General features: G+C 39.8%; 1 protein-coding gene and 1 long non-coding RNA gene across 3 annotated transcripts in view; one reads left to right on the top strand and one right to left on the bottom strand.

Moving 5' to 3' along the window:
- MAML2 (mastermind like transcriptional coactivator 2) overlaps positions 1-21,912 on the bottom strand; it is a 342,775-nt gene that overhangs the window by 21,105 nt on the left and 299,758 nt on the right. The gene's annotated exons all lie outside the window — the stretch shown is intronic.
- On the top strand, positions 5,979-11,775 carry LOC119864941. Its single transcript, XR_005375424.1, has 2 exons — positions 5,979-7,992; positions 11,214-11,775. It is a non-coding gene; the product is annotated as an uncharacterized LOC119864941 (long non-coding RNA).

The raw sequence follows: 21,912 nt of genomic DNA, 5'->3' as shown, positions 1-21,912 counted from the left end.
TAAAGTACCCAGCTGGGCAAGTTTGTACAGCAGATCTCATAAACTGGTTTGCTATTCAATCAATCTTTCTCCCTCCCCCCTGACTTCTCTCTTTCCCTCTTCTTTCCCTGTCTCAATGAACTAACTGCTCAATTGTTCCTCTAGGCTATTCATTTTCTGAACTGTCTACTTATGAAGCCATTTATCTATCTCTGTGCCTGAGAAACAAGTTGCCTTAACTGCTGCAGAGTCCCCGCAAGCTGGCAGCCCCACTAAGTTATTCATTTGGGGCACAAACAGTGAGGTGGCTGTGTGTGGCTAAAATAATTGAACAGTTCTTGTTTGACACAGCAACAATGACAAGGATGACAACAACAACAACAAAGCAATTTCCAGGAAACTGTCCAGGAAATAACTTTCAAACTGAAAGTTTGAAGACTCCTGTCCTCAGGCTGCCTGTCTTCCATTTCTTTTCTTCTTTTTTATGTTGAAAGATTTTATTTATTTAATCATGAGAGACAGAGAGAGCGAGAGCGAGAGAGAGAGGGAGGGAGGGAGAGAGAGGGAGAGAGAGAGGCAGAGACACAGGCAGAGGGAGAAGCAGGCTCCATGCAGGGAGCCTGACGTGGGACTCAGTCCCCGGATTCCAGGATCATGCCCTGGGCTGAAGGCAGACGCTTAACCGCTGAGCCACCCAGGGATCCCCCCACCGTCTTCCATTTCAAGGGCCGGTAAACTGTGGCACGACTAGACAAACCCAGGTTGTCACCTTTTTTGGTAAACACAGTTCTACTGAACACAGCCGTGCACATGCATTCACACGACCACAAAAGAGTGAAGAGCTTTGAAGGAGACCTTGTAGCTCACAGAGCCTAAAATATTTACTATCTGGCCCTTAATGGAAAAAGTTTTCTGACCCTTGCTCTATTTGGCTGTGCCGGCCATGGAATACTGATACAAAATTGATAAAATGCCTTAAAAAAAGTAGCCAGCAGTCCTCAGAAGGGACTGGCAAGTGGGGAATGAGAAATAGCTATCACAAGATCTGTTTACACCCACCCTCCATGCCAGCAACCATTACAAACTGTGTGAACTGAAAAGCAACAGATCTTTCACCTGACTTCATCTCTACAGATGAAGACACTGCCCAGAAAGGTTAACAAAAATGACCTGTACGAGGTCAGAGACCTAACTAAAAGATGAAGAACACATAATCCAAGTCCAGGAAAACATCTTGAGAGATCCATGGAAGAAAATCTATGTGCTTAAGAGGACTGTAGCTTGTCTGATGGAACTAGCTTGTTGGGGGTAAGGGGTGGGGTGGGCAAAATGTGGAAAGGTGGTGTATGCAAACACAGAACTTTGGATTCGGATTAGTATTGTCCTTTGTCCTTTGCAATTATGAAGAGTATGCTTTTTCTTTCCATTTAATAGAGCATTTTTCTTTGCATGCTCAGAACCTTTTCCTTTCCCCTGCAGGGAGATCCTGATCATGTATTTATAATCTGCTTGATTCAAATGATTAGGATGAATTTTGTGGTCACTGTAGAATTCATCCTTCAGATGTTACCTAATTTTCAAGTCACCAGGACACTGTATCTATTCTTAGCCTCTGGGGTGGACACTTATTATGGGTTGGCACAGAAGACCAGTTCCATGAGCGAGGCAGCAGCATTTAGGTGGGAGAGTGGCCAGGAACAAAACGTCAGTGGGTCAGGGTGGAGTGGGAAGAGTTTGGTAACTCAGGGGAAGGAATGAGAAGTTTTTCTTAAAAGAGAAACTCTTCAACTTTAGAAGGGCTCTTTGTGGCAGACCTGAAGTTTCTGCTCTGTAAGTGAGCTTTTAGCTTTCTGTCCCTAGAGCAGTGGTTTCCAACTTTTCTTTGGATAACACTGCTTTTTGAGGGTTTCACAAAGCTATGGACTCTCACAAGCATACTTATAACTAACAATTTTGTCTACATTTTCAGGGAGTTTACAAATTTTCTAAACATCCACAGACCATCCATTGACCTCAGGTTGAGAACTCCATCTCCTACCGCTCATATGTTCATGTTTATGAAAGTAATGAAATGATTTTCCACTTGGATACGTCCTCTATACTGCACTCCCAGCTTAAAACTATCCATGGCTCCTCTTGGCCTTGGGAATTAAGCCCTAGCTCCTGAAAATGTTGTGTAAGGCCCTCTGTGATCTAGCCTCTGTACTTTTCTCCAGTTACTTTTCTCTCAACACATACTTTCTTCGCTCTATCCTAGCGTGATACTAACCTACTTGTAATTCTTCAAACTCACAGAGCTTCTTCTCCTCTCCACATTTTTGCATTTGCTCATAATATCTCTGCCTGGAGCCCTCTTCCCTGCTCCTTCCTACCTAGGAATCACTTATTCTTTCTAGGCTCAGTTCAGATGTCATTTTTCATGAAATCTCTGGCCTCCCAGCTTTGTTCAGTGGCCCTCTTCTGTGCTTCCATTAACAGTTGGTATTGGCTCATTAGAGATCATTTTTTACTCTATACCACAACTCTTGTTTGCTTATATCTTCCTCCCATTAGAAGGGCTTGGAAGGCTGGGATGTTCATCTTGTTTTTCCCAGTATACGGCAGACCCTCCATACATGCCTTTTTTTTTCTTTTTTAATAACTAAATACATAGGTAAATGAAGAAGCCATGTAAAGTAGAAAAAGGGGTCAGAACTTTCTGCTGTCAGGCACATGGGATCAAAATGCTAGCTCTTTTCAAAGGCAAAATGCAATGTAGGACAGAGAGGCAAAGGTTTAGCAACACTGTTAAATCCAGTGTTGGTTTTGTGAGTGTACCACTTTAGAATGGCCCACAGCATAAAGGATGTTTAAGAAAGGAAAAGAGTTAGTGGTGAGTGATGGTGGAGAACATGATGATGATGATGGGTAGTAGATACGTTGGAAGCAGAAAGAAGGCACATCACTGAAATACTATGTCTACCAATAGTTATCATTTTTTTTTTTTAGTTATCATTTTTTGAAAGCTATGTACCAGGCCCTGTGTTGAGGGCTTGACACATATTATCTCATTTAATCTCCACAATAATTGTTTTAATTATGATTCCCATTTTAAGATGAGGAGCTAGGTTAAGAAATTTGTCTTTTTTGGGACACCTGGGTGGCTCAGTGGTTGAGTGTCTGCCTTTGGCTCAGGTCCTGATCCTGGGTCCTCGGATCGAGTTCAACATCGGGTTCCCTGCAGGGAGCCTGCTTCTCCTTCTGTCTATGTCTCTGCCTCTTTCTCTGTGTCTCTCATGAATAAATAAATAAAATCTTAAAAAAGAAAGAAATTTGTCTTTTTTTTAAACATATGCCCTTAAAATGCAAAGAACATTAAAGGCTTACTAAGACAAGGTAATTGGCAAAATATTTTAAAAATATCCCTCTGTTCTAAGAGCAATTTGAGTGAGGAGGCAACAATAGTGAAAAGTGGTTTCTGGCGTCAGGCAGAATGGCTTCAAAACCCAACTCTGCTTTTTTCCAACTTGAATGAGGATAATAATATTTTCCTCAATATTACCTCAACAAATGGGATAAAGTAAGTGAAATGCTTAGTACAGTAGTATCCGTATGCAAGAGTCAAAATAAATATTAATATCTCCTCTTACACAAATCTGATATTTACTGAATATTAAATACACACACACATTAAGGTACTGGACTAAACAAAATGTAATTTCTGATCATCAGATAGTGAGGACAGCATGCTGCTTGTAATAATACCAGCAATAAACCAGCAAGCAATAATTATCCAGAGATGTACTCAGTCACTTGAGCTTCACAGTAGCTAAGCATTTCACCACTGCCTCCACCAATTAAAACAAGATTAGGGAATTGTGTTTAGGGGTAATTTTATCTTTTGTTCAGCTTATTTTATAACTCATGTTGATATTAATCCCTTCCTCTTCTCCCTTTGGTATAATGTGTAACTATATTAGGCTTCTAACTCCTCTGTACAAAAACATTCATTTCAAAGGGACATACAGGAGGAGCTGGTTTTATATCCTAAAATTGTGCTTTTCCTATAGAAGTATTTGGGAAGGTGTTATGGTTTGGGATTAGATAAATATCAACATTTTCTGTTCTCATCAAAAGTGAAGGCAATCCAGTAAACAAGTAGTAATGGAGGAGGAAGAAGGGGTAAATGACACCACAGTTCAGAAAGGAAGGAAATACTGTTTAAAGGGCTGGTTCTTAAATCAAAATGATGTTCAAATTATACACAAAGTAAATCTGAAATATTTATTTATTATTTTTATTTTTTATTTATTTTATTATTTTTTAAAGATTTTATTTATTTATTCATGAGAGACACACACAGAGATAGAGAGAGAGAGGACAGACACACACAGAGGGAGAAGCAGGATCCAAGTAGGGAGCCCGACATAGGATTCGATCCCTGGCCTCTAGGATCACACCCTGGGCTGAAGGCGGCACTAAACTGCTGAGCCACCTGGGCTTCCCTGTTTATTATTTTTAAAGATTTTATTTATCTATTCATGAGAGACACACACAGAGAGGCAGAGATACAGGCAGAGGGAGAAGCAGGCTCCCTGCAGAGATCCGGATGTAGGGCTCTATTCCAGGACCCCGGGATCATGCCCTGAGTCAAAGGCAGATGCTCAACCACTGAGCCACCTCAGTCCCCCTAAATCTGGAATTTTTAAAAATTGATTTCCATAGGTGCCGTCTAATACTTGGGAAGGAACAGAAGATTTTTCCTTTGAAAATAATTTCTAAAAATAACAGAATTTTGACTCTAGAATTTCATTTTAATGAAAATTTTATAGACTACCCTTAGCTTCTTATCTCTTTAAGATAGAGAAGTGAGAAATCTAAGAAAATTCTCACATGTCTCTTGTGGTATCACATACAAAATACTATAATAATGAAAAATGTAACCTTTGTAATCAAAATTCCTAGTTTAAAATTTTCCTCCATGACCTACTAATTGTTCTTGGGCAAGTTATAAAAGTCTCTATGTCTCACTTTCTTCTCTCTTAAGTGGCAAATGATACTGTGTTCCTCATATAATTGCTGTATGACTTGAATACGATTAAGTAGGTAAAATATGCGGTGGTGTTTGGCTCATAGGAGGTAAGCAAGAAAAGCTAGCATTTATTTTAAACTATGGTTTTCTTTGACAAGTTTTCCTTATTTTTCTTACACACACTGACATTATTTCATTAATTCTTGTAGGAATCTGGTTCATGTGACCTGTGAACCTTATTAATTTTATAGTCTTCTCTTTTAAACTTCCTAGGCCTTATTTTCTTCAATGTTAAGATATGGAAGTTAGATTATAATCTCTAAATTTCTTCTCAGTGCTAGAATTGTTGAAATTCCATTTTTATTGAATCAATCTAACAATAAATACCATTGTAATGAAATAATTCAATTTCTCTTTTTCATTGAGTCTACAATGCAACTTAAGAATATGACATGCAGTGGTTTTGCCACCATAATAAACAAATACTCCATTGATCTGGTTGGGGTGAGGAGCAGGAAATCACACTGGTTATTTTCTTCTGAAATGACTGAGGTGAAAAGAAAAGAAAAAGAAAAAGAAAGAAAAGAAAAAAGAAAAGAAAAGAAAAGAGAAGAAAAGAAAAATGAGGCTTGGGGATGGGAATGTTGAGAAAATTCAAACTTCATTCTGGATTTGTTCATGTACTTCAGTGTGGAAGGCACTTTTCTGATCTGACTCTGTAAAGTCTGTTTTTTTTCCCTGATTCTGTAAAAAAAAAAAAAATCTACAAAACATTTTGCTGGAGGTAATTTCTATGCTTTTTTTTTTTTTTTCTAGATTTTAGTTACCAAAGACACAGAGAGAGAAGCAGAGACAGGGGCAGAGGGAGAAGCAGGGTCCCTGCAGGGAGCCCGATGTGGGACTCCATCCTGGGACCCCAGGATCACAACCTGGGCTGAAGGCAGATGCTCAACCACTGAGCCAGGCAGGTGCCCCTATTTTTATGCTTTGAATATCCATTCTATTCTAAAATATACAAAATATATTAACCTACAAAGGAGCCCACATATTCTGACACATTCCTCTTAAGACAAATGAGAGAATACTTCGGTGATTGCAGGTTATCTAGTAAACATAGAAATCTGGATGCACTGACACAATATACTGACTGTGGCCAATATCTTCAAATGTGTCCATCTACTCTAATGGAACATGATTAGCTATTTTTGAATGTATTATTATCACGACCACAAAGGACATTTACAAAGGAGCCATCTGTTCTCTGTTAAATGTAGCCCTGACGTCTCCCTTGGATTAGCAAAGGAAGCCACTAAATACTTCAGTGGGACTTCAAAAAAACTGAGTTCTCCCTAAGAATCACTAGGGGATGAACTTCAAAAGATTAGAGGTTTCATTTGGATCAAGTCCCAGAAAATCAGGTTATTTACCAAATCTTATTTATGCAAACTATACAAACACATTTTGATCTGCGGAATACCAAAATAATGTTTTAGAAAAATGATAACCTTAAGTGAAAAGTCCACTGTGGAAAAGAAAGAGGAAGGTCAACTTTCTTTGGTTTGATTATCTGTCTACATTATCAAATCAGCTGTACAACTATTACCAGACTTGCTGTCACTTTATGGTTATAAATACAGAAAGAAGTTACCTAAAAATTTTATTGATTATGTTGAGTAAAAAGATTAGGGTGTCTTAAACACACACACACACACACACACACACACACACACAGTATTTTAGCTTCTCCATGTCTGTTTGGATTACAAGATGGTGGAGACTACTAGAATATTTTTAGATATCGACAATTTTTGACATTTTGTCATCTACAAGGATTTCTATTATAACTTTGGGTTCATAAGCTCTTTATATCAATTCATCTGAATAGAGAATTCAGAATAAGACAGATCTATCTTGGCACTGTCCAACATAGGTGGCTGGTATTGCTCGAGTGCTAATCACATTTTGTATTTATCTTCTTTACAGAATATATTAGTCATTTATTTACATGTATCTTTTCTCTTACTACATTATTATTACTCCAAGAACATGGACTTTCATATTCATCTATGCATTTCTACTACCACACATAAGACTAACATAAAATAGATACCTGGAATATATCTGTTGTTACATAAATAATAAGCAATTGCTTGAAAATCAGATAAACTTCATCTATAACATGATTTGCAATTATGTAGGTTTTATTAAAAAGGAGCATATATATCAAAAGTTCTCAATGAAATAACAAGTATCAATGTCAAATATCATATAAAATGCCTCACCTGAGAATATTTATTATTATTTGTCAATTCAAGACACTATACATGTCTTTTTGCTTCTAATTAAGACCTTGAACTTAAATTTAGAACATACAGAGTTTTATGAACTTTTAAAGTTTTTTTTTCTCAGCAATTCGGGTAGGTTGATTGTATTGGATTCTGTTACTTATAACTGGAAACAGTTCCCTGATTTGAACATAGCTGTCCAGTGATTTTTCAATTGGGTAAACATTTGTGGCTTATGTTCCTAAGACTGATCAGGAGAGAATGCATGAGGGGAGACTGATACATTGTACAGTTACCAGTGTTTACACTGTTTTGTGTTTTCCAGATCCATGTGGTACTTCTTAAAAGGATATACATCTGGGACTGCAAAAGCTCTTCAGCTGCTGGCAGCATCCGAATAACAGTTCATTTAGTATATATCTGAGCATTTCTGAATATTTAAATCAAAACTGTGACTAAATTTGAGCCAATTGGATTCCTTTCATAATTTAAAAATATTATCTAGCCATCCACATAAGAAAAAAAAGCCCACAAAAATAATTTGTAAAATTTCCAGCCTGTTCATAAACTTAAGAGAATGTGGGCCAAGTCACAATACTGGATATGGTGGAGACTTAAAACCAGACAACTATCTTCTTTGCGTACAGTATTACCAAATAATTGGCTTGAAAATGTTACCTAACTAAACAAATTAACTGAATCAAGCAGTTGTTTTTGGTAAGACACAGCTTGATTATCTTTTCTAGGCACCTGATTTACCTGATAGACTTTTAGTTGAAGTTCGCCATATTTATTTAATCCTTGCCAGGTCTTTTTTTTTTTTTTTTTAACTTGAGAGAGAGAATGAGTGCAAGGGAGCACAAGCAGGGGGAAAGGCAGAGGGAGAGGGAGAAGCAGACTCTCCACTGAGCAGGAAGCCCCACATGGGGCTTGATCCCAGGATCCTGACCTGAGCCAAAGGCAGATGCTTAACTGACTGAGCCACCCAAGAAACCCCAATCTTTGCTGGCTCTTAATTTCAGTTTTCTCCCTACAGACCTAGCAGTATTGATACCACTTAAAATCTAGTATCATTTTTCAAAGTTGCGTTTTTCAAGGTATTGGACAAGCATTAGTATTCCACTTTAGAAAGGCGATTAAATTAATCAGTATTTTGAGGGTTAATTAAGCTAAAATACTTTGAACTCTTTAGAAGCAAAATAACACAGTTAGATATAATGTTAATGCACACCTGACCAGCTATAGAAACCATATAAAGGGAGGGCAATTCAGTTGCTTTAAAACAAATACATATCCCACTTAATGCTGAAGATGGCCTTCTTCATGTACAGCAGTTCTTCTAACCCCTAGTCCTACAACTTTTCGTTTCTCAATTAAATCTGAATATTTTTCTCACACCTTTTTTTTACTCTACCTGAATCTTTTTTTTTTTTTTGGCAGCTGGGTTCCTGGTTTTCTTCCAGGTAATACAGCATTCATCCATATACCCTATTATATAGCTTTCCATACCAAGAAGATATTAATCTTTGGATCTTACTGGCTCTTTGGTTATAAAAGCAAGTGAGATGATCACTGCTTTTAGGAGGAAAAGCAACAAATTTAGATAATATAGCTTATTTTAGTGAGTTGATCATATTTATTACTTAGAAAGATCAAAGAGAGGCTGTTGGTATGTGGTGAAAAACTTAGTCGAGTAAATATCAATGGAACCAGCTTGTGTACTTAATATTACACTGGGTCTTTAGAGAGTGGGAGAAAACAGGGGCATTGATATATGATCCCTTCATTTCTTAGGGAAGCCATGAAAAGTGTGGTAATTTACCTGTAAGCATCTATTATAGTAAAAGAAGGCTGCAGTGTTTCTATTTAAATGCAAATAATAATTCACATTGTTGTAGAGAGAGTGATTTATGTCCATGTGACCTCCCCCGCAGGATTTTAGGTTAGCCACTAGACATCCAAGGATGTCTGTTCAAGGCTCTCCTTCATAAAATGGTCAAGTATTCCTTAATGTTTCTATCTACAGTCAAGGATAAAAAAACAATCAAGCCTACCAGGATTTATAAAGCATGGCTCAGTGAAGGATATTCCTTAGAGGGCTGCAGCTCCATGAGCTGAATCGGGAACAGCTTGTAGCATTGGGGATGATCTACTTACTGCACACTGTGTCTTAAGTGACCGAGCCAGTTATAATTATTGGTATCATTGTAAACTTTCTGATTTCTGTCTTAATTTAGGGTATTCCTTCATTGTAACCTCAGCAGATAAATACTGTGATCAGAGAACACTTCCATTCTATATCTTTATTATTTTGTTAAAGATTTTATTTATTGGAAAGAGAGAGTGAGAGAGCAAGAGACAGCACAAGCAGGGGGAGGGGCAGAAAGGGAGAAGCAGGCTCTCCACTGAGCAGGGAGCCCCACGTGGGGTTTGATCCCAGGACCCTGGGATCATGACCTGAGCTGAAGGCAGATGCTTAATTGCTTGAACCACCCAGGTGCCCCTCATTCTGTATCTCTTTTTTTAAAGATTTTATTTATTTATTCATGAGACACACACACACACACACACACACACACACACACACACAGGCAGAGGGAGGAGCAGGCTCTGTGCAGGGAGCCCAATGTGAGACTCGATCCCGGGTCTCCAGGATCAAGCCCCAGGCCGAAGGCAGGTGCTAAACCACTGAGCCACCTGGGCTGCCCTCATTCTGTATCTTTAATCACATGTAGATACGTATATAAACGCAGAGGCGACACTATGAAAACTGGTGTTTCTAGGTTGTATACTGTGACTGTTTTGCCAAGGAAACTGGATTTCTATTCCGAGATTTCAGTAAAAACTGGTTTTCCTGTTTGGAAGGATTTAGAGCAAATCTACTGAGAGATACCAGGGTGGGCCAAAAGGGCTTTCCCAGGCCCCTACCTACCTTTATATGCGGGGGACACTCTGGAGAAGCAGTTTCCTGGGTTTTACAGGATCATTTCTGGTGCAGAGGAACACTCAGTTATCTGCAGACTATGAAGGAACACAGGAGGCTAGAGGGGCCCTATTTTAGATTGCTAGAGGTCTGGGAGCCCCTACTCAACTTCTCTGATCATACTGTGGGTGAGTTTGGAGGAACGGGAAAAAAAGGAAGCAAAAAGAAGGACCTATAATATTTTGAACAAGTGGTTATTATATAATATGGAAATCCGGAGAGAAGTTGCTGTGTGCAGACATCAAACAACCATCACAGTCTTTATTTGTCAAGAAAGAAATAGTTTTGGCCGGGGTGGGGAGTAGTAGGTATAATCTGTTGGTATCACCAACAGTTTTAGTTATTCCATATTTTTTAGCATTTCCACAGAAGGATATATTTTAGAAGTAATTTCATGATAATGATGCAGTAACATTCGTAAGACTTAGAGGTTTTTAAGGTCACATGAACCAAGAAGAATCATTTCTTACATTTAAAAATAGTATTTTTTTCTCCTTTAAAATGTTCCATTAATCTTTTTATAGAAGTAACATTAAGATTCAAAAGCAGTTACACAAAAGTCCATAAGCCCGCAGCTAGTCAATGACAGAACAGTGGGATTTTTTTCTTAGCCTTTAGAAAAATGCCAACACACACTTCAGCCTCTCACATGGTTTGGTGGTTAAGGATTCAGTTTGCAAAACACAATCCAGTATTTTATTTATAGAAGGCAAAAGAATGGGTAACATGACTTTAAATTTTGCTTTCCGAGTATCTGTGTTTGTCAGAAAGAAGAGGTGCCCGTGTGTATGTGCGTGTGGGTGGCTGGGGGAAGAGTCTGTCTGCCAGCACTTCCATAAAATCCACTTCTCTCGATTTCTTTTATTGTTAAACTGTCTCAAAATTATTTTGCTAAAATCTCATACGCCAGAAGTCAGCCGAGCCAAACTCTTGGATATCTGTTCTCTGTTTTCAGGCTGGAGTAACATTCGGTAAACAGAATATCCAGAGCCTCTTCTTTAAGCACCACTAGCAGGCACTGTGAGAGCATTTTCATTCCAGTTTGTTCGACTTGGGTAAACCGGGAACAGAGGCTTACATCAACGGAGGATCAGTGAACACAATCTCATAGCAACAGACACCAAAACAGTCCCTCATTACAAGCCTTGTCCAACAATCAAGTCTTTAACGAGAACAAAGGTTGACAGTGATTAATCATTAAGCAGTTCCTTGTTCCTTGATGCACGTGTTCTCAGCAGCCTCCTGCAGAGGCAGTCTGGCATATTTCCTGTCCCTGTGCTCCACTGTGCCATGTCTGAAGGGACACCCAGGCAGCCTTCTCACTATTTTAATTTCAAATGCTACAAACATCTACAGAGTTTCTATGTGCACGTGTCTTGACTTTTATTCTGAGCCTGGCAGACTCTGAATGGATATAGGGAGTGAGAACATAATAAGCCGTTAACTCCGCATCTGCTTACTAGATTATGTTCAAAGACCGTATAAGAAATTGATTAAACACTGTTTTCTAGAATAAACCTTTGGAATCTGTTTGTTTCCTTAAGCAATGCAAGATGTTGATATAATTTAGTTGTGCAGTGTACATAAGATACCTTCACTACTGTTTCTACGTAAAAATAGCTTCTCTGCTGACAAAGCTCCATGCTTTAAAAAGCAATACAAATATTTTCAGAAATCCTCTCTCAAATAACTATAATTCTGTTTCATGAAGCAACAGATTTGTAATGTTAACTGACATTGTCATCATTTTATTCAATGCTCTCTGTTGTGTGTTTTTAATTAGTTGACTAGGTACTATCTATCCATCTTAGCTGGTCATTTGATGGTATATATAGTCATCTTAATAGACTGACTTGAAGGTTCTGTTTTTTTCTCTTTTGACAGGTAAATAACACTGATGATAACTATGTTACCTATGAACTAGGAGATCAGGTGAAGAGGAAAGGGTCACCATGAAACACGGGTTTCTAGGAGGTGAGGTACAAGCGTTAGTGGACATGACATCAACAAAACTACCAAGGGAAGTCAGTTATGTTAACAACAGATATATTGTTTTTCAATAATAAAGATCACTTCTAACAACAACAATGTCCAAAATGGGAAAAATCCTATGTATTCTTTATACCTATCAGTTTCTCTTTCCAAACCAGTCACAATCAACTAATGGCAGGTCTTCAGTTATTTAAGAAGATTTCAATTTTTTAAAAAAAAAAAAAAAGAAGATTTCAATTTGTATGTCTACAATATAAAAACTAAAGCATGAAATCCAACCACAAATATGAAATATGTTCTTCTCCCAGGGTGTTTAGCATTTTAGTGTACATTTGTAATTTTTAAAAAATTAAATTATATTCACTAAGGAAGGGAAAATGACAATGACATTTCATAAACAAAAAGATCACCTTATTACTGGTAGCTAAGCTCTTCACTCAAATGTATGTGACGGGGATGACATAATGGTTGTTGACTCACGTTAAGATCAAAGCAGCCGGTTAGGAAGTCCCATTCAGAAAATGAACATCTTTTAACTGGAGCCTTCTGGGATCAACATTTAAAACTAACAACAGTGAACTCTGAACTGTGAAGGTTTTGGAGATGGTCTTACACTACATTCTTGTAAACCAATCAGTTGAGGACTTTAATTCAATTCAACTTGTAATAATCTACTCTAACTGGTTTTGTATTTCTCTGGAGTTAGGGTACACTGTTTTCACCTCACACAAATTACTTTTAAAACACAGTATTTGGCTTCAACTGGTCTCCTCATCCTCAGTCTTATTCCCATTAGAAGCTAAGCTTGTAACCTTTGGGGGGCTTATGTAAAAACTTTAGGGCAAATACCTAAATCAATGACAAATTAAGGGACTCTAAAACTGTGCGTGGGTGGCAGGGAACATTAGAGCAATTTCTAAATCATGGGCATGCAAATGTCAAAGAAATTCCAATATATGTTTATTTGAGTCATCATCGATAAATAACATAATAGGCATCATGTATTGGGAACTCACTATGCATCAGTCACTGTGTTGGACACTATGCACCATCATCTTTCATAACTGTAACAACCTTCTAGGATAGCCCTATTAGTACTCCCATTCTTAAAAAGATTTTATTTATTTGTTTGTTTGAGAAAGAGAGAGAGCGAAAGGGGGAGAGAGAGAGAGATTGGGAGAGAGAGCACGAGGGGTAGAGGGAAAGGGAGAAGCAGACTCCCCACTGAGCCGGGAACCCAACACAGGGGCTCAATCCCAGGACCCTGAGATCATGACATGAGCCGAAGGCAGATGCTTAACAGACAGAGCCACCCAGGCGCCTTAATATTCCCATTTTACAGACAAGAAAACTGATAGAGATGTTAAATAATTCCTTGAGATAGTAAGCAATGGAGCCAAAATTTTAACTCAGGCACCCTGACTTCAGAGCCCCACTATAATATTACTATAATAAATAAAACAAAACTAAGCCAGAGTCTGTTATAAAACAGTGGTAGGCATATACTACAAGCACATACTATGGAAATAGGAAGCAGTGCATTGAGTATACAATTTGGACATAAGGGGCCTGTATTTGATATTGGAATACTATGACATTAAGTTGCTTCATTTTTCTGAACTTCAGTCTCCTCTGCTGCAAAAGTAGTATGATGCTTAATTCCCTCTTTAGTATACTAGATATTGTATGTATAAAGAATTTTACATAAATGCAGTACTTCACTTAGCTAAAATAAAAGCATGAAGCTGCAGACATATTTTCTACTGAACCAATCCAATAAGTGTGGAAGAGCAAAGAACAATAACATGAAAGTGTTAAGAAGGAAAAAAAAAAGTAAAGCCAATTTCATGGAGGCACATTAGCTAGGACCCTTGTACGTCAAAATGTGTAGAAGATACCCTTATACTACAGAGAAGACAGAAGCCAAAGTGAACTGGAAAAGAAGTTAATTTTCTGCAGCCGTTATGGCATAGCTGTTAAGAATGTAGATTTTGTACTTAGAGCTCGGTTTAAAACCTGGGCAAGTTACTCAAGTCTTAAGATCTCTGTTTTTCTCATTAGTGAAATGGAGAGCATGAATGTAGGGATTATAAGAGATAATGCATATGAAGTGCTTCATATTAACAAGGCTCAGTTAATACTGGTGTCAGTTATTATTTAACTTCTGTCATTACAATTTAAAAGGAAGAATATAATATCAGGAGATATCTACACAGAGATGACATTTATGGCTTCCAGAGCCTTAACAAAGGAGGTTGAGGTGGGCAGACCCTAGGGAACACATACATGGGGCATTTGGGGCTGCCTTTAAGTACATCATCAGGTTGATTCTAAAGTCCTTTTGCTCAACAGTTAATTTTACTTAAACTGATTGGCCCCCAACGATTAGCTCTTATCAGTACTGCAGATTGGGTTTCTGTCTGTTTAGACAGACTTAGTGTCATTTAAAGAAATGCTAGGGGATCCCTGGGTGGCTCCGCGGTTTAGCACCTGCCTTTGGCCCAGAGCATGATCCTGGAGTCCCAGGATCGAGTTCCGCATCAGGCTCCCTACATGGAGCCTGCTTCTCCCTCTGCCTGTATCTCTGCCTCTCTCTCTCTGTGTCTCTCATGAATAAATAAATAAAATTTTTTAAAAAAGAAATGCTACATTTCAACTCATTTTTAAAAAATTTTTTAAAAGATTTTATTTATTTATTCATGAGAGACACAGAGAGAGAGAGGCAGAGATACAGGCAGAGGGAGAAGCAGGCTCCATGTAGGGAGCCTGATGCGGAACTCGATCTCAGGACCCCAGGATCCCATCCTGATCCAAACAAAGGCAGATGCTCAACCACTGGACCACCCAGGCACCCTGCGTTTCAACTTACTACCTGCATCTGGAGCTGCAGCCTGAGGAGGCCTAGGAACAGATGCTGCCTACCCACAGGAGGGGCCAGAGAGTGAAGGGGAAGGGAGAAGAAGGCTAGCCGATGAGCTCTGGGGATCAGAGCTCTAGGCCCATCTTGCTCTTTCCAGGGGCAGGAAGCTGCCTGCTGATCGGATTATCAGAGTTCCACTTGCACCAGACTCAGGACCCTCCATAGACATGATGCTCCCCTGCCATGCCTTTTACACCAGATCTTGCTGGTGTTTTGAACCTTGCCCTCCCTGAGTCTGGAGGGAGCATGTACCATCCTACCTGACAGAGATACTCAGATTCTAGGAGGAACACTAATTGTGGGGATGTAAGTAACTCTGATGATATTTTACGAGGGCTTGTGGAAAAAAGGAGAGGGATCCTTGTGTCCATTCTGATACAGATACCCAGAATGCCCTTCACGGTGCATTTGCATAGAATAACGGGCTTTAGGAAGAGAATGAAAAGAGTGCATCCACTGTACACTGTTAGTATACTAAAAAAGAAGAAAAGACTAAACTTGATTTAGAATGTTTTGAGATTAGAATAGAGTGGGAAGAGCAGAGTCACAAATTCTAAGGAAAAGATTTGTTTAAATAGCTTAAAAAAAAAAAAAGGTGAGGGGAGTGGGGTGGGAAAAAAAAACAGTCAAAATGTTTCCAATTGTCCTTTCTTGTGCTACATGGGAACCATTTAAAATTTACAATTTCTGAAAACAATCCTAAGCTGGAGTAACTTTTAAAAAAGATTTTATTTATTTGAATGAGGGAGAGACAGAGAGAGAAAGAACACGCATGCATGCACACGGGGAAGGGCAGGCTGAGAGAGAAGCAGACTCCCTGCTGAGCAGGGAGCTAAGCCAGCTTGATCCTAGGAACCAGGATCATGACCTCGAGCCAAAGACACCCAGGAACCCCAAGCTGTAGTAATTCAAAAAATAATTTAGTAAGATGAAAGATATGAGAAGTAACCAGTAAGGACAATCACAATAGTATTAATAATAATCAACTTGTACCGAGGGCTTGCTAAGTCCGAGGCATATTGCTAAGCAATCAAAAGCCATTACCCTGCTTAATCTTCACAAATCTTTTGAGGTATATTTTACTATTCCTCCCTACTCCCCACCCAATTCAGAGATGAGGAAAATAAGACTTTTAGAGAAGTCAATTAAGTTGTATAATATCCCTTAGTTAGTAAATGGTAAATTGACATCCAGTTAATGGACAGGTGTGCCTTGGTTTATGAAAACCCTGATCTGAAAAATTAATAACATCTTAAAAACTGAACCATACTCTGAGATAAGGAGAATAGGAGAATGGATTTCTCTTCTTTCTTTCCTCCTTCCCTTTCTTCCCCCTCTCCTCCTTTCTTCGTTCCTTTTTTCCTTTCAAAAAATATATTTTGAGCTCCTACTGCCATATTTTGGGGTTGTAGCAGTAAATGAAACAGAGTTCTGGTTCATGAAGTAGACATTTCAGTGTAGAAAGACAGACACTACACAGATGAATAAGTAATATATCACATAATGATAAGTATTGAAAGAGAGCAGGACTGGGGCATAGGCTATGCTGGAGGGTGTAGGGTGATCAGAGAAGACTTCTGGGATAAGATGACATTTGACATTTGAAGTGAAGTTATAGCTGGAGGAATTCCTGAAGTCTTGAGGTGGGAGCATGTTCAGCATGTCTGAAGCATGGCCAGCAGACCAAGGTGGCTGCTGCAGAGGAGGGAAGAGTGGTGGTGGTAGAGGAGGCGCAGGCAGATCTTGGAGAGCCTTCTATGAAATTGTTAGAATTTTAACTTTTACTCTGAGTGATATGGAAAGACATTAGAGGATTTTGAGCAGAGACGTGACACAATCTAATTTATGTTTTAAAGATCATTACTCAGCCATCAGAAAGGACGAATACCTACCAGGTGTTTCAATGTGGATGGAACTGGAAGGTATTAATGCTGAATGAAGTAAGTCAGTCAGAGAAAGGCAATCATCATATGATTTCACGCATATGTGGAATATAAGAAATAGTGAAAGGGATTATAAGGGAAAAAAGGGAAACTGAGTGGGGAAAAATTAGAGAGGGAGATAAACCATAAGAGACTCCTAACTCTGGGAGACAAAGGGCTGCAGAAGGGGAGGTGGGCAGGAGGATGGGGTAACTGGGTGATGGGCACTGAGGAGGACACTTGATGGGATGAGCACTGGGTGTTATAGTATATGTTGGCAAACTGAATTTAAATTAAAAAAAAAGAAATCATTCGGGTAGCCCTAGCTCAGTGGTTTAGCACCACCTTCAGCCCAGGGTGTGATCCTAGAGACCCGGGATCAAGTCCCGTGTCGGGCTCCCTGCATGGAGCCTGCTTCTCCCTCTGCCTGTGCCTCTGCCTCTCTCTCTGTGTGTCTCTCATGAATCAATAAATAAAATCTTAAAAAAAAAAATCGGTCTATCAGCTATGTTTGTGTGGGAAAGGAAGACCAGTAAAGCAGTAGGAATAACTTAGGGAAGAGGTAGTAGTTTGGACCAGAGTGGTGGCCATGGGGAGTGGGTGGTGGCTGGATGTCAGACAGATTCAGAGGCAGAGCCAGTGAAGTTAACCAGTAGACTAGATGTGGACAGAGAAAGAATGGCATCAAAGGCAACTATAAGATTTTTGTTCTGAGCCAAGGGAAGTATAGCATTATCATTTTCTGAAATGGGGAAGACTGAAACAGTTTTGCTTTGTTTTTGGTTTTGAGGCAAATAGGGGGTTGGAAGTAAAGAATTTAACTTGGCATATGTCAAGGCTGAGGTGCTTAACACAACCACGTGTAACTGTCAGGTAGGCAACTTGATATATGAGTCTGGTGTTGAGGAGAGAAATCCAGGCTGAAAATATACATTTGGGGGTTTTCAGCATACAGAAGATATTTAAGGCCATGAATTTGCATGTCATCACCTAAAGAGTGGGTATAGATGAAGAACAGAGGTCCAAAGACTGACCTCCCCTCCAACCCCATTGTTTAGAACTGGTAGACAAAGAAGAAACTGGCAGAAGAGACCTGGGACCTTGAGAGAGTGGTGCCCTGAAAGCCAAGTGAGGGAAGTGTGTCAAGAAAAGAGTGACCAAGACAGTTGCTGATAAGTCAGATAGGATGACAGTTGAGAACTGATGACAGGAATGGACAACAGGACAGCACTGCTGACTTTGACAAGATCTATTTTATTGGAAATCTAGATACAGAAACCTGATTTGAATGGGCTCAGAATAGAGTAAGGAGAGAAATGGAGGTCAGGGTTTTTGGAGAACTTATTCAAGGAGGGCAAAAAGATGGAGAGGAAGCAGAATGGACTGTGGAGGGGTTTTGTTTGTTTAGGGTTATATGCTTAAAAAAATGATTTAAAGGAAAAGTGGCAAATGTAAACCTCTTATGTCTACTGCTTCATAATACATGCAGTTTAGTATATTGGTTTTGCTTACGCAGCAGGTACTATTACTAATAAGCATTACTGGTGAAGTTATAATAGCACTAATGATAGTCTTCAGGTAACATCCTGATCATAGCAGTCATTTTGAATATAATATCTATAGGGTTTGGTTTCTAATACGTTTGCAACAGAAAGCTATTAGCTTCACCTTAGGTCTTCTGGGTGGAAATGCCCTACTGGATGTGCTCCAAAAATCACAGACAAGTATTTGAATAAACTACAGTTAGAGCCACATTATGGAAAAATGTTATGGAAATAATTAGCCATTCACTTGGTTCAGATATAACTCTTGGCATAGCAAATTTTATTTGGGCTATGATAAGTCAACTTTCTGAGTCCTATAAAATCCCTCATGAATTGCTCATTACAGCTACGTCAGCAGAGAAAGGCTAACAGCCACAATAGGAATAGTAATGTAGACGCAGAAACAGACACCTAGCAGTCAGGAGTGGATTGGCAAGCTACTGGAAACAGCTCACCTGGGGGAACAGGTCAAATTTAGAAGGCCTGAATGTTGGAAGTATATGACTAGACACGGTCATCCATTTCAGATTTTCAGATGAAACTGTCATTCAAATTAAGAAAAAAAAATCCATCTGCTAGTTCATAAATTTCCCTCCACATTCATGACTCAAAAAAAAAGCGCAGACTTTGGTTGTCCCTCTGAGTCTCCCAGTTCTGGAGTTGATGCTCTTTGGTAGTTAAGTGCCATTTAATGAGGCTATGGAGAGGTTTAGTCAATGGATTCACTCACTCCCTGTGTGGCCGATGCTGGAGGTACGAATCAGTGAAGGGGCATGCGGGTAGATGCAACAGCTCTGCATGCACAGATTTAGTTAGCAGGGAGAAAAGGAAGGGGCCTGAATCCCTAGTTCACTTCTAAGCTCCAACAAAGGCCAGCATAATTCCCTAGTCTATCTTAGGCAAAAGAGTATAAAAAGGGGGTAAAGTGTGCCTTCAAAACTCTCCTTTTTCTGCTGTCTCTCCCCATCTTTCATCAGATTCTCATTTTTCTTAAGCAGCTCTCCTCTCAGCACAGGGCTTTGTCTCCCCTGCTGGCTTCTGAAGTCTAATCCGTACTTGCCTTCCCTATTAGGATTGCATGCCTCAGATTTATAAAGATCCCCCTTTTGGTATAAAAAAATAATCTATCTCATGGTCAATGTCACTTGTTCTCAGTTGGGTCAGTATTTTTCCAACTTTCATATGCATATGAATCACTGTGATCTTGTTAAAAGGCGGAGTCTTATTCAGTAGGTCTTGGCGGTGGGGGGCAAGGGAGTGCTGCCTTACTGACTCTGCATTTTAACAGGCTAAGGTGTGATTCTGAAGCTGCTGGTCCACAGACATACTGGGTGTCCCTGGTGACTGATGCTGGATGGATAGTAAGGCTAAGGTGTTAGAGGGTATGCCTGGTTTCCAAAAATGTTTGGCATTCCACAGGTATAGGCTACACAGTAGATAGAAAAAGGAATGAAATAGAAGTTTTGATGCCAGTGGCAGAGTTTAAGGGAGAACATTTCTTGTCTGAATGAGAGGGAGAGGCTGTTAGTCCTTCAAATCGAATTACCTTCAAGTGACCAGAAGTCTAGAGCTAGACTTGAGTGTATAAAACCAAAAGCAATCCTCTACGAAGTGTGGTCTTTGTAGGGAAGGGACAACCACATGGCAAGGATACAGGATAGACTCCAGCGCCGAGGATTATTGATTCATTCTATTTTCTTTTGTGGCATGTGTCTGTGTGTATGTGTGTGTGCACACGCACGCGTGTTTTAAGGAGGAGAGTTACATGTAAACATGAAAGCCTTCCTTAACCTTATCTCCCTACTGCTCAACCTGGACCAGTCACCTCTCACGTGTCTTCCACAGAATTCTGAGCTTCTCCTTATTGGAGCTCTTATCACACTATGTGGGTTTGTTCTCTTCTGCCTGAGACAGGGACTTGAAGGAAGAATTGATATGTGGTCATTGTATACACGGCCATCAGAACGGTGTCACATATAGCAATTGATTGAAAAATACTTGTTAGATGATGGAAAAATCTAAGTTTTCCGGATTTCTATAACTGACACCTTTAGTTTCACAGCTAAAGTTGAAGGTAATAATCCATCATGAGTCTAATACATCAGAGCCTCACTAAGGGCTGCTCACTGAATGGGGCTCTCTGACTACTGGGCCTATGGCAGGATTGTACTTCCTGCCTCCTTGTGTGGATATGTGATTAGCCAATGAGTTGTGAGCACTTAATGTATATCACTTTCTTTTTTTTGTTTGTTTCTTGTTTAAAGATTTTATTTGTTTATTCATGAGAGACACAGAGAGGGAGGCAGAGACATTGGCAGAAGGAGAACCAGCTCCATGCAGGGACCCCGATGTGGGACTTGATCCTGGAATTCCAGGACCACGACCTGAGCCAAAGGCAGACACTCAACCGCTGAGCCACCCAGGGGCCCCTGTGTATCACTTTCCAGCTAAGAATTCATTTGCTGATTCAAGACCTCTGAAGACTCTCTTTTCTCTCTGGTTCAGCACCCAGCAATGCTGAGTGGTGGCTACTTTATCACCCTTAGTCCCTAAATGGCGACCACGAACAGATCTGCCCTCCCCCATGGTGGGCATATTGTGTAAGAAATAAAACTTTATATTTTAGCAATTAGGATTTTGATGGTATTTGTTACTGCAGCATAACCTGGCTTATTCTGATTAATACGCAATATGGGGGTCATGCCCCAAACTGAGGAGTGCCCCATCCTGGCTATTCCCAAGCTCAGCATCCCTCTTTCTTTAGAAGCTAGATTTCAAGTGTGGCTGTAAATCAAGTCTCTGGTTCTGAAAACAAGGTTTTTGCCTTTGTTCCTGAGACCAGGTTCACACCTTGAAGCTGATTGTGGTTGGAGGACCCCTGTCACGCGTCTGTGACTAAGTACTAGTGCCTATAGCTCAGACTCTCTAGGGTGAGAGGCACTGCCTTGCTCTTGCCATCCGAAGCACTGTGATTGTGCTTCTGAGTCCTGATGGTCGGCTCTAGCTCACCCTGTCTGATCGCCCAGATTTCTGTCACTGTCCCTGTTTCTCCATCCCTGTGATCCACTCACAGGCAGGGCACCCTGAAGACGCAATGTTGAATTCCATCTTGCTGATCAAATGCGTGGGCTCCCACTGCTTATATGTGGCTGTATTCTTTCTGCCACGATGATCTCATTGCTAGTCCCTGTCCTGAATCTGTCCCCAAACCCTACTGCCTGCCGTGCTCTAATCAGGGAATTTTGTCCCAGTTTCCTGCCTTTCTCGTTCTTTCCG

Source organism: Canis lupus, chromosome 21 (assembly GCF_011100685.1).
Source record: "Canis lupus familiaris isolate Mischka breed German Shepherd chromosome 21, alternate assembly UU_Cfam_GSD_1.0, whole genome shotgun sequence".
NCBI lineage: Eukaryota > Metazoa > Chordata > Mammalia > Carnivora > Canidae > Canis > Canis lupus.
This window is presented reverse-complemented; position numbering and strand designations above follow the sequence as displayed.